Source organism: Dromaius novaehollandiae, chromosome Z, assembly GCF_036370855.1.
Source record: "Dromaius novaehollandiae isolate bDroNov1 chromosome Z, bDroNov1.hap1, whole genome shotgun sequence".
In the NCBI taxonomy this organism is placed as follows: Eukaryota; Metazoa; Chordata; class Aves; order Casuariiformes; family Dromaiidae; genus Dromaius; species Dromaius novaehollandiae.
In genome coordinates, this window is record NC_088132.1 from 60,245,915 (window position 1) to 60,259,264 (window position 13,350).

The 13,350-nt window shown below is 42.9% G+C and overlaps 1 long non-coding RNA gene across 1 annotated transcript in view; it reads right to left on the reverse strand.

The window, feature by feature from the left end:
• Positions 1–13,350, reverse strand: part of LOC135324802 (uncharacterized) — a 54,465-nt gene that overhangs the window by 18,580 nt on the left and 22,535 nt on the right. The window contains exon 5 of the long non-coding RNA XR_010386066.1: positions 7,677–7,758. This is a non-coding gene — a long non-coding RNA (uncharacterized LOC135324802). The remainder of the gene's footprint in view (positions 1–7,676; positions 7,759–13,350) is intronic.

The following is a 13,350-nucleotide window of genomic DNA, read 5'->3' on the forward strand; positions in this document are numbered from 1 at the left end:
TCAGATTGTAGTAGAGTCCAATCCTATACCTGCCTTAATCCCAAACCCGTTGCTTCTTGCTCGTCTTTTCTTCTGCTGAGTTGCCTTGTTTTACAGAAAAAAATGGGTTTTATAGTCTTCTGTAACACAATCACTGCTTTTGAAGCTTGAGTAAATACATGAAGAGAAGATCTGAAGGAAATAACAGCTTAGTATTCAAATGAAAGATATAAATAACATAACCATAATGCCTATTTGTAGAGTTTATGGTGGTGTTTTACCATTTCAACAATACTAAGAAATTCTTCTCCCGTAAATTTTATTTGAAATCTACTACCTATAAAACACAGTGTTTAGTTTACCTTGCTATCTGTTTTAACAGGACTGCGTAAGAGGCAGGGTCTGATACTCCCAGAACCTCCATCACTTGCGAGGAATTCTCTTACTTAGCTGTGCTTATGACCAGATTTACATAAATCTGTGAAAGACATGAAACACAGTAACACACCTCCGCTGCCTGTGAGAGTTGCTCCAACTCAGCCACATGCAGTTCTCAAGGAGCACGGATCCCAGAGCTTTATTTCAAAACACCTGGCTCAGCGCTGCTCCGTTGCTGCGGGCGCAGGTGAGGCTGTCGGCGCCGCGCTGCAGCGAGCGAGCCCCTCCACCAGCCCGTTGTTTGGCCTGTTCCCAGCAGTCGCTACATAGCAGCTGCGACGCCGCTGAGTTATGGTGCTCTGAAAGAGGCTGTTATGGGCTGCAGAGCCTTTATTCTGCACATAGTCTATATATAAAATGGTGGCATTTTGTAGGTGCTGTATGGCAGTGTTATGCCATATGCAACAATGTGACAGTAATGCTGGGTTATACCATTATATAGACTTCTACCCAGAAGTAGTAACTGTTAAGGGATTAACTTTTAAGGGTTTTGTATCTTTTTAAAATTTTTTACTTAGCTTTTAAAAAGGCCATCTAAGCAAGTACTAAATCTGAAGTTACTGCTGCTGTTGATGCTCAGCAGGGGGGTGCATTAGCTGTCCCTCCCATGTGCTCGGCGCTACCCCTGCAAAAAACCTCCCTTGCATTTACAGACAGGCAGATACGCAAACAAATCAGTTCCTGAAACTCACTAATGCACAGCAAACTGGAAACCTCAGAATGGTCAGAGACGTGTGAAACCGCTATATATTAGGGCCTGACAGCAACCAAATGACAACGTGAAGGCACCAAGCAGCTGCCCGAGGCTGTTGGCGGCACTGCGCTGCCTGTTGCGGGTGCTCTGTGCGAGCCCGGTGGGGCACGGCCAGCGATGCGAGTGGAGCTGGTGCTGCCATCCCTCGTGCACCCGGTGCGCTCGCTTCCCTGCTCTTGGCGGGAGTGGCAGAGGGGACAGAGCCACCACGGCTGTAGGAAACTCCCGAGGACCTGCAGTGCGAGACTGGACCTAAAAGGCATAACAGACTATGCACGGCCAGGTCCGAATGCAGTGCATTTGTGAGGTTTTTATTTTTTTAAACCAGCTTAGTTTGCGTGCAGACTGTACTGTATACCAAGGGTGAGATTTAACAACAGACAGCATCTAACACCTAACGTGTCCTACATGCAGAGCTTGGCATTGAAGAGCTCCCTGACCGCAGAGTGCCCCTGACCATCTCCTGGGAATACTTTTCGACTGAAATGCCAAAGACTTACTTAAAGCATGCCTAACCACCATAAGAGCTCCACACTGAAATTATGCAGGGCTTACACACATGCATACAGTAGCTGAAATTGGAAACCATCTAAAACAGACTGTAAATACTCATCAGTTCTCAGCAGTTAGAAAAGAGAGTGCAGGAGAGAGAGGAGACAGACATACCTGCGTTACCAGAGCTGCCAAGAAACTGAAGAAAAGGTTTAACAGACTTCTAGTCTATTCAGGGGGCAAATTCTCTTTGTGCATTGCATGAATGATACACAGCTATTAAAAGATGATCTTCCCCTCTTATACGGCCCAACCCAGGAATCTGTTGGGCTTAGTGGCCATAGGATCGGCATGAGACAGCTCCAGCGCTCTGAAGAATGCGAGTCCCCTTCACAGCGAACCGGGGTTTATGAACGTGGCAAACCTGCCTCTGGAACTGATCTTGTTTCTGGAGCCTTCATCCTTCTCACTTCAAATTTAATCAGAAATAATCACTCCTTTTGAACAACAGGAAACCTGGCTGCTACCAAAGTCTCCATATGGGAGATCTCAAGATCTCAAGTGTTGGGGGTCAAAGAATACCCAGCCACATCCTCAGGTGCTGAGAGTTTTCTTGTACCCTGACTTTAATACCTGTTTTAATGTGATGAACCCTGCATTAAACTGCATAAAACTAATACACCAGGTAACAAAGTTGCCCTTTGAAAAGTTTCAGCACAGCTACTGAGTGCAGTTGCACGGAAAGGAGGTGTGTGTGCACACGGCAGAGTCACGGATGGAAAGGCCACAGATCCTGTTGTCAGACCAACGCTAAGGTACTGGCCCTGCAGGAGGATATTAGCTTTCAGGAAAAACGCCAAGAGCCCTTCCCAAATATGAGCATGCAATTAGGAGATCACAAGGAATGCCTTTCAAAATGACACATGGCGCTTCTGCACCAGCAATGGTCTTGTGCAAGAGATCTCAGAGTGTTGCAGAAATCACAGATAATGGGAAAGAGGATGAAAGGAAACTTGTGCAAACATTGTCTCCAGCAGAGGAATGACAAATGCCCTGGGGAGAGATCCTTTAAACACTCTGGCAAATTGTGCTATAATCAAGGTGTAGGCAAATAAAAGGCCATTGTATTCACAAGTGGATCAAAAGAACTTTTGAAATGCTAAGGGGATTTGAGAAGAAAAAAAAAAGAAAAATAAGAACTTTTCAGGGCATGTGGATGACAACTGTCTTTTGTGCTGGGAACAGGAACAGAAATAACTTCATTTCTTTAATATGGCATATCAGTGCAAAAATCTTTGTCAAAGCTGGGGTGCATCATTAATAATGCAGTACTAATGTGGTAACTGCCCTGTTCAAAACTGAACTAAAAGCAGGGAGGTTCATACATAGTTCCCAATATCAGAGGAACAGGAAATATATCTGCAAGAGAGAAAGGAAAGACTTTAACAGTCTGGAGAAAATGACAGCCCAAAAGAAAGACATGACCCTCAGATTTCTCTTTGGTCTTTCCAAGTCCTGGCCAGGGCATCTCACTCTCATGTGTGCTTGAGTTAGTTTTGCCCCCAAAAACGGATGAAGATGACAATATACCAGAGTATTCAGTCAAAGGAATAAGGGCAAATGATTTTCTCATCCCAGGAACTGTTCTTAATATATAGTTGAAATTAGATGAAATGAGGTGGATGAGAGACCTAAGTTACAACTTGCAGTGGAGTAGCCACAAATGAACAATAGCTTGAAGATTAAAGCTATGTTAAAAACTGCGCTTTTTTCCACTTCTCAAAGCATGCTTCTTTTGCCTTGCCTTGTTAACTCCATTTCCATTCCTAGGCTACACTGACAAACAATATATACTCTAAGCTGTAAAAAACCTTATGATTGAACCAGCATCCACAATTGTATGCTGTATAACTCTAACTTCACATTGTTTACTCTATCTTTAGTGTGTTGTGCCTTATCCGATATAAGGACCTTTGCCCTCTGTGCAGGGGCAACAATAAGTTATATACATAGTCTGTAGCTACCAAGAACTCCAAAGAAACCAGCTGAATTAGCAATAAAAAGATACAAGAAGCACAGTAGTTATTAAATCAAAGAAGAAGTATTAGTTGCTGTTCTTAAAACAAGTTCAAATTGTCACAAAATATTTGCAAAATATTCCACTCACAAATTGCTTTGGCAATTGCAATGGAAAATCTCTGGGGTCAGATTCTCTGCTAAACTGGGCAGAGAAGCTGAGCCAAGGCAGCAAGATGCTTTAGGTTAGGATACAATCTTTTGACAATTCCTGTAAGAAACTACCCTTCTTTTTGCACAAGGGAACCTCCTGCAGTAAGATTTTGCAAACGCCAGTTTTCTTTAGACTTGAATATCAGAAGGGAGTCAAGCATATGTTGGAATTACTCTGTGACTGCAGCCTGAGACTAAACAACAGGTAATGTTTCTCAATTAGACATGCTAATCCTACTTACAAAAGCCAGACAAGTATGCTGTGCATTCACAGATTTAGCCGAAGGGCTTGCTAGGGCAACCTTCTTATGGCGCATAGCTGAGACAACCCAGCTGTGTCCTCGCCTGAAGGGAATCTAGGTAATAAATGAAAAGTAATCCTTTTATATTCATACAGTGAGATTATAGGTATGTAACCCCTGCAAGCCACTTGGTTTCCAATAGAAATGCTAGGACCACACTAGTAGGACATGGTAGCATGTGAGAGGAGAGAAAAATGGAGCTGCTTTGCTTTTACCAAAAGAAATGAAGGCTCACCAGTAGGCATGCCTGGTCTTAGATGGGGTGTAACAAATCTGTCTGGCTCTTTAGGGTTGATTCCCCATAACTGTCATCAATTTAATAAGCCAAGGCTCACATTTTAATTGGCGTCCTATGGAAGTCGCCATACGCTGTTGCACACTGTCTACACGGGCAGCCCTCAGGCGGGCTGCTGAGAGCGCCGCTGGCCGCCCCGGGAGAGACAGGCCATCTCCTCCAGGCTGCGTCACCCCTTCAGCGGGACACCGGGTCCCTTACTTCACTCCTTAGCAACATAACTGAATCCAGGGGGGGTTCAGCTCTCACTTTCTTTCCCCTCCTCTCCCAGCAGGACTCAGCAGACCCTCTACCCTCTCTTCACCCTGGAGGTACTGACTCCCTGGGCTTGCGCCCCACAGCACAGCCGGGACCTGGCAGCAGGTCCCCAGGGAGACCAAGCACCTGGCTCCTCTACCGCTCTCCGCTGCTCCCTCCACTGCTTCACTCCTCCCCGGGTCTTCCCATCATGCTCCAGCCACCTCATCTACAGACAAACTTGCGTTAACGTCCTGCTTCAATCAGACTTCCCATGCAACCTCTAGAGAGGCTGGGAGGACAGCTTTTAGACCTTCATTCAATTTAATTGCACCATTTTGCACTCACTTTCATTTAAAGCTTCATAGAAGCTAATAGGTCATCCAAATAAAATTCTTCTATTAATTCCTTCTTTTACCTGCCTGAGATTCATAGAAATAGTAATCAGCATTAAAAAACAGTTTCTCTCTTAAGCTCAAATTGCAGGAAAAGATTTAAATTAAGGGGTACATTTGAAAAAAATAGGCGCTTTTCACTGAACAATGCTAATTATATGAGGCCTTTAAACCCCACTGAAGTATAATTAAATACATGTTCACCTCAGAAATGATTTTAAAGAATTAAGCTTTCCTAAAGCCATTCAATAAAACCCCTTGGAACCCATTATGAATCCTTTCAATAACATTTTGCAACCATTCAGATTGGGGCTTTTTTCCTTCTTCTTCTTCTTTTCCTGTTGGCTTCCTACATTTTCTTGAGAGCAAAATGTCCTCAGTGCCATTGTGTTAGTTTGGGGAAAAAATCCAGCGCAATAAGCAAATGCAATCGCTCTTTTGTTTTCCCCTCATTACCCAATAAGTGCTTTAGAAATATGGGTAATTGAACAAGTGACCTCACATTTGGACACACATAGGAAAGAATGAAATGTATGTTATTGTAAATCCTCCAGAGTCCATATAAGCAAACCTCTCCAGATATTGCATTGTATGTCAGATCCTGCTTCTCATGAAGCCAGCGGGAGGTTCAGCATTGTCTTCCATGTCAGCAGGACGGAGCCTCTAGTGTTTGTCTTCAGATGTGGTGAATTGTCCATGGCCGTTGAAGTCAGCAGAGTTCTGGCTACTTAGGTTAGTTGATGATCTGCCAACACATGTTTATGCTCTATCGCTATTGAAAACATGGCATGCAGGAATTAAAAAACTGTTTTTTTTTTTTTTAAGGAAGCCGTGGAGGACTATCCTGCACCTTTGGGAAAGAACTTCTCATGCACAGAGTTGGAAAGAATGGAAAATGTGGGCAGCAACAGAGCGCGCATGGGAACGGCGGCGTGGCACATACACTTGTTCTCAGCTATATGCCACCTCCTGTAACTTAAAAAGGGGTTATGTGAAAGCCTGTAGGGAAATGGAGGCGGGGGATTACTCCTTCTCCTGGGGGCTCCTGGAGCTCACTCAGGAGAGGGCAGGCATGCAAGACGTGGGAATGGCAGGGCAGAGAGGCAAGAGCCTGCGCGCGCCGCCAGCGAGGGGCAGGGACCGCCACGGACCGGGGCAATGGAGCTGGGGTCACTGCTACCAGCAAAGCCACCGGGCTGGCCGGAAGCGAGGACTTGCCTTCAAGGACAGACTGACAGAGAGAATATGTATGAACCTTTGCTTTTTTGTCATTTCTTTTTTTTTTTTCCTCTTGTTCTATCACCCTGGTCATTTTGAGTTTTCTCTATTTAAAAGCCTAAACATTTTCAAACTAAATTTTGAGTTTAAAAGCCTTCCAGTCTTTCTGGAGAAACTCATTATAGGAGAAAGTCTTGGCAGATCTACCTCAAACCTCTGTTCATTGGGGTCCTGTCAACAGTACCAAGAGATATCTGCACTGGCTCTTAGAATTTAAGATTTTTTTGAGGCTTAGTTTTGTTTAACTAAAGCCATTCTACTTGCCATTGCCTGTGATGGAGTAGAAACAAACTCTTCTTAAAATTTCAGTGCATCATTATTTTACCTGAATGTGGCTACTAAAAAAAAAAAAAATCTTGCTGCTGTTTGCAACTTGGTAACTCAGTAAGCCTTTTAATTCAGGCCAGATAAAAAGTAGTTAGCATACAATGCTTAATAAGGACCCTAACTACACTTTTTTTTAGAATCAGCCCATGACAAAGAAAAACTGAAGCCCACACAGCTGTGATGAGCTCTGCATTCGTGAGGATCCTCTAACACTACATGCATTGCCATAGCACCTTCTGCTTAAAGGATACACACAACACTCCAGTGAGGTATATTAAATAAAAATAATACTCTTAGGGGGATAACTGAGACACAGGTATTAAGCGGCTTCCCTGAGGTCCCAGTAGAAGCATGTGGTGCAGACAACCAACCTGACCCTCCAGCACAAGGCTTATCCCCAACACCAAACTTTCTTGTTATGTGTTTAATTGCTGTATATACAGTCATCATGCCACCAACAGTGAAATCTCAGACAGCTGTGGTGACAGGATATAAAACAGCTCACAGGCACAAACATTTTGGGTGTCCTCTCCAACTAGAGCAAGCTCCTGACATGCAGCTGCGTGGGATCACACTGCTGCCATTACCAGGGTGGCTGCCAGTATTGGCACTGCCTTATCATATCAGGGAGTAGCTCCCTCAGATATAGTAATAGTTTTAAGTATTACTTTTTTATATCTCATTCCAGGTAAAATAAAAAAAGCAGCCTGGTGGGAGCTGCGACACAACTAGCGCCACTGTGTTTTAGCCAAGCTGCCACCAAGGCAACGCAGCGGCAGGGATGCAGCCCGGGAGCCTGGGTGGTCCTGGGCAGAGAAGGGGCTACGTCCCCCCAGGGTGGTGAAAAGGGAGGTGAAACCATCCCTCTGTGCCAGGGCACCAAGCCCTGTGACAACAGAAATTGCTGAAATCGGACAGAGAGACTAAAGCGCGCATCGGCTTCCTCTCACCTTATCGTTCAGTAAGCTCACTGCCTTGGCCCTGTGTCACCTTTCCACTTTTTTTTCTTTTCTCATTCAAATTGCGGAGAACCTGCAATAAATATTAAAGGGATTATTGTTAACAACGTAAGGGTGTTTCCTGCTCATGCAGCAACTCATTGCCAGGCTAATAAACTCCTTGACTTTTGGCCTCCCAGAATTTTTTTTGCAGTGGATGCAGCAACTCAGTTAAGTCAGCCTGGGAAACATATTTAATCTCTTAAATATTTGCGCAACTTCCTACCTCCCAGCCTGCCCTCTGTGATTACACTGTAGCTGCAGATAGCTCACCTCACCTGGGGTGGACAGAGAGAAACAGAGAGTGTCCTTTAAAGCCCAGTGACTTCTGTGAGCCACAATATTTTAAAAGCTACACCTGCTACGCATAAGCCTTTTGCTTCCACAAAGCTCACAGGTTTTCCTGGAAAGACGAACGCATTGCTATGGCTCAGCGTAACCTCTTGGAGACACACAGAGTCCTTTCCTGCTGCATCCTTTAATGAATAGCACTTTAAGGTAAACTTAAAGCAGAGATTAGATAGGGTCTTAACCCCTCTGAGAGCATGAGAAATATTCCTACAACTTTAGTGGCTTTGCAGTCTGATGTATAAAGGGTTAATCTAAAAATTGTATAATATATTGCAGTTTCATCTTGGTAATGATTTATAAATAACTGGCTTCAGCTTTGCAACACAGAATGGTTGTAGTGTTACGAAACCTGTGCAAAGACACTGAATATGCTGTATTTGATTTGTACAGTTTGTGGTGGACTGTTGCCTTCAGTGGTACAGTTTGTCTTTTGTTTGTTGCTAGCCCAAATTCTGAAGGATTTTCTAAAATCATCTGGGAACAAAAGCACTGTTTTTCATTCATTTCAATAAGTTAATAGCTCTTAAACACCTTAACTATTTGAACCTACAGCTGCAAACTTTGCATGTGTATACCCCCAGTGATCAATTAATTCTGGACAGGTTCTATTTGGCTTACACTACCATTTCATTAAATTAAACTGCTCCATATAAATCAGTTTGATCATTTCATGCTTGCACCATTAAATGCTAACTGTTCCATAAGGAGCCAATCTTATCCATAGTATTTGAGGTGAATTAGATTTTAAAAATCCTGTGAATAGGACATGTTCTTCCTACCAACATAAGTGCCTTTTTAAAGGCCTGCACTTCTCTACTACTAGAGGAGTTAGTGTTTACTGATATCTTTGTGTCCTTTCACTGTACTTCGAAGCAGTCACTTCTGCAAAGCAAAGGCACTCAGTCGCATCAGAAACATAAACACATGCCAAAAAATATGCTTGTAATTAAGATACAGACCCAGGAAAGCATCCCTATGCAGAAAGGTCAGTTAAGCATGTGTTTAAATTTAAGCACATGTTTAAGTCACATGAAAGGAAGTAACGCATCAGCATTTCTCATATCACTGCCTGTCATACCCACTCGTTACTGGAGAAATCTAACAAACTGCACAGTGCGTGTGTTTTTCCTAAGAAAAGGTGCCATATAAGTTTAAGTATTTTCCTCGGTAAGGGTGAGATTTGAGCATGTGTTTCAATGCATTCCTAAATCAAGGTCTAAAATCAGAAAAGATTAAGAAATACGAATTAGCCATAATTCCCAAAGAAAAGACCCTTCTTTTGAACACAGCCCACATTTTTCAGAGAATCAATGTACTCTATAGTTCTGGAACAGCTGGGCTCCAGCTGGCAAGATTTAGTTTGCGTAAAGTCAATGGCTGCCACCTGATAAAATACACTCATTTCCCAGCATGAAAAATTAGCAGCCTGCACAATATTGGGTTTGATGTAAATAAAAAGTGTATGTAATTTCAAAACCACCTACTAATTTGTTTTAAATTGGTATAGTAATAATTATGACAGTGAAATAGCTCCTGGTTTCTGAAAAGCAAACTTTTTTGCTGTAGGCTCTACTTATACCCCCCCCCTTTTTTTTTTTTTTTAAGATAAAAACATCACTATTTAATTAGGGGTAGCAATTGCTTTGCTTTAAGAAAAAAAGCAGTCCCATGATCAAATTTTGATTGATTAGAATAATAAAGATCCCATTGTTTTATTTAGTACTTTTACTGATTCTGGTTTAGAGTCTGCTTTACAGAGTTGCAAGCTTAGCTCTCAAACATCATATAAAGTTTGTCAGCCCAAAACATTTATTTCCTTATTTTGCCTGTATTTAACTACCATAAATCACTGAGCTGTAGGAATTCCAAAGATACAGGGATTGATTCCATTCTCTCAGATTTTATGCAACTGTGATTCCATTAACTTCAGCCTAATAATTCAATTTACTGCAGTATGATAGAGATTAGAAGAAGGATGTCTATAACTTTACAAATGTTTGAGAACCCTTAATTTCTTCCATTTTTGACCAAAATTAATAAATTTGAGAAGTGAAACTTTTCCTGCATTTTTTCTTTTCTAAACTTGCTAGTCCTTTCGACAACTGAAATGGAGAAAAAAACCTGTCTTATACAAATATGTCTTCTAATTATGAAAATTAGCAAATAATATAGTCAATTAGTTATTTTCATAATTTTAGTACTTGAAGGAAGAGCATGAGTGAGAAGTTATTTCCATATTCCGATTAATACCATATTTCTACTTAATTTGTCCCAAGACTCAGAAAGTGAAACAGAAAACAAGCACATGAGGTTTGCTCAGTACTATATAATACCAACATCTGGTCTGAAAAAAACACATTCGTGTGACTTGTACATACAGATGAAGCAATCCAAGGCTCCTCTGATATGTGCTCAAAACACCATGTCTAAGCAAAGGTGGACGCAGAGATACCAGTACAGAAACAACCCTGTATCAGCACCTTCTTTTGCAGCACGTTTGCGCTCCTCATCACATGGTGCATTAGCCAGTTTGGAGACGGTCCCTCACGCCTCTCACGACTGGGCTTGCTCCTGGTCCCTGCCAGGTCTCCTGCGCACAGCCCACCGCTGATGTCGTGTTTCAGCATTTCCTTGCACCATGGCTGCAGCCCACCAACGTACGGAAGCTGGCTTGACCCCACGGGCTGAAAGCCAAGAAGACACACACACGGGGAGGAAGCAAAGCGCCAGAAGAAGGCAGCTGGTTTTTTTCATTAAATACCAAACACATAGAGAAGGAAGAAAAGCTGAAAAGGCTAATTTCCAAAAGCACGATCTGACCAGTTATTACAGTTGCTTGTGAGGTTTTACTGATGATGAATATGAGCTAGCCAATTGCCATGGGGGGGAGAAATCTCCGCAGGAAACTCTCTGCAGACACCTGGGTCTCAGTACTGAAATCCCATTCTCTGACTTGCACCAAGGTGTTAACCAAGTTCATCCTCAAAGCATGAACAATTCCTTTGCTCCGTGGAGTTTTGATCTACACTAAGACAGTAACTTAGCCCGTGCTTCTCTGCTTCAAAGCCAATCAGAATATTTAATAAGGAAAAAAACTGAAGTCAAACTTATTCCCAAGATCCCTTTAATATTATCTGCAGTGACTGGTGGCCACATCAGCACTGTTCAGAAAAGGACATGCAAGCCTTGTAAATGGGAGCTAACGATTTTTGCCTGAGCCAGCTCTTCCCAGATGCAGCATCTGGTTTTCAGCTTGTAAACAAACTTACAGTCTGGTTTATTAGAGCACAGGGAGGTCAAGTGACCTGCCAAAGGTCTCCCAGTGAGTGGTGCATAGCACTAGATTTGAACCCGCGTTCCCAAACTTCTGCTCTTTCGTTTTAACAAAGCTTCCCATCCATCAGCCCTGCTCCTCCCCTACCTCTCCCACAACCAACCTGATTGAACCTTCTACCAGACCAGGGTTACAGGTCTTTCTTTAACATTATATTAACATGTGCTGAATCCAGGTAGATTCCATAAAAACTGAATCTGTACTGCAAACTTTGTGGTGGTCCCTCTGAGTGCACTGGAGAGGAGCAAAAAATGCAGAAGCCCTTCTTGCAATCCTCCCCCCCCACCCCCCCACCCAGCAATCTTACTGAAAGAGTCATGGACTGGAAAAAACTCTGTAATTCCTAAGTAAAGGGAGTCCAGAGCTGGTAAAAACAAGGACGTACCGAGCCGGCATGGAGCTGACGCTCCAGTGAATGCTGGAGAAACAGGTATTTGCTATTTCTCCTGGGCAACCTGCTTCCCCAGTTGCACTTGGAAACATTCATTAGTTGTATGTCTGCTTCTTAGAAGAGTAATACCCCTCTGAGTATTGCTGCTTAGCTCCAACCCCGAGTCCCGGTGGTCCCCCGGCTCTCAGACCTGAGCCCATCACAGGCCCAGTCCAATTTGCTTTTGAAATCACTGACAACTTTCAAAACAGTAAATTCAAGAGGAGTAGAATAAGGAAAAAAATTATTAGTATTATTTGTTGCAAATTTAAAAGTAAAATACACCTGCTCCCTCAAACATAGTTTTGCTAAACAGTTCATTTGAGCCTAGAAACTGAAGTTATAGTTTACAGCAAAGTAGAAGGACTGAGTTTTGCTAAATAAATCCACTGTGCACCAAACAGCTTGCTGCTGAGCCTGAATCTTGTGTGGTGGGAGCTCTGTGCTGAGTTTGTGGGTGCTGATGAAGTCTCACAGTGCAAACGGCAGTACTGGTTGCTTCACGAAACATTGACCTCGGCCACGTTTATGATTGTCAGGTCACTTGGAGTTTATAGAGAAATGATGTGGCTTTGGAGTTTCCTTCTGAAAAATCACTACAGCTGTTATTAAGGGCCCCTTCATACTATTTCTGTTTGTGGTCACACTTTTTTTTAACCTAAAGCCACCTTTTAACAGATGCTATTTTACAAATGCTGCACTGTAAAAGCAGAAAAGAAGATCCTATGCCATTTCCACATTGTTGTATGATAGGAGATCTAACCAAAGGCCTGAGACACAGACTCTTCCTGCCCCAAGCGCCAAAGAGCTTACACCAGCAAAACCTGTTTCTGACTGGGACATGCGGGACTGTGTCAGTGTGCTCTTTCCTTGACAATCTGGATTCAGAAACCACCTTCTAGTGACAAACTATTAAAGGCTCTGACTCTGCATGCAAACAATCTAATTCAGTCTCTCCTTATTGAGCACAATTATTTTATTTTAAAAATACCATAAAATACCAAAAAAAAAAAAAAAAAGGTTTTTATACTGTCAGTTACAGCCTTTTACATTCATACCCAAATGAAAGGCCTGGTTCTCCTTCATCACAGAGGACAATCCAGCCCTTCAGGGCTGCACAGCAATTCCCCCTGTTTCTAATCCCCCACAGCGTGAGCTGTAAATACCACCATGGAGCTGAGCTGGGTCAGGCCTCCTCCCGACCAGCCTCTTTCCAGTCCCTCCAGTGAAGACAGCCAGCAACCCGCAGTGTATTGCAACATGCTCCCATCAGGCTATTCAGGACAAAAGAATTCCTAATCTGGATTACATATCACAAAAAAATGGACAGTTTTACGGCAGCTTTCAGACTGGCACGTGCTAGGACCCTGAGCGGAGAGGCAGTACCAGTCTGTGATTCATGCTAGCAATGCAGTAAGCCAGATGGGTCTTGTTAGCAGCAGCACACAGCATAAAAGGGTTTTGTGTCCTTCCTTTGAAACTGGCAAGTTTAAAGTGTAAAACATCTTGTA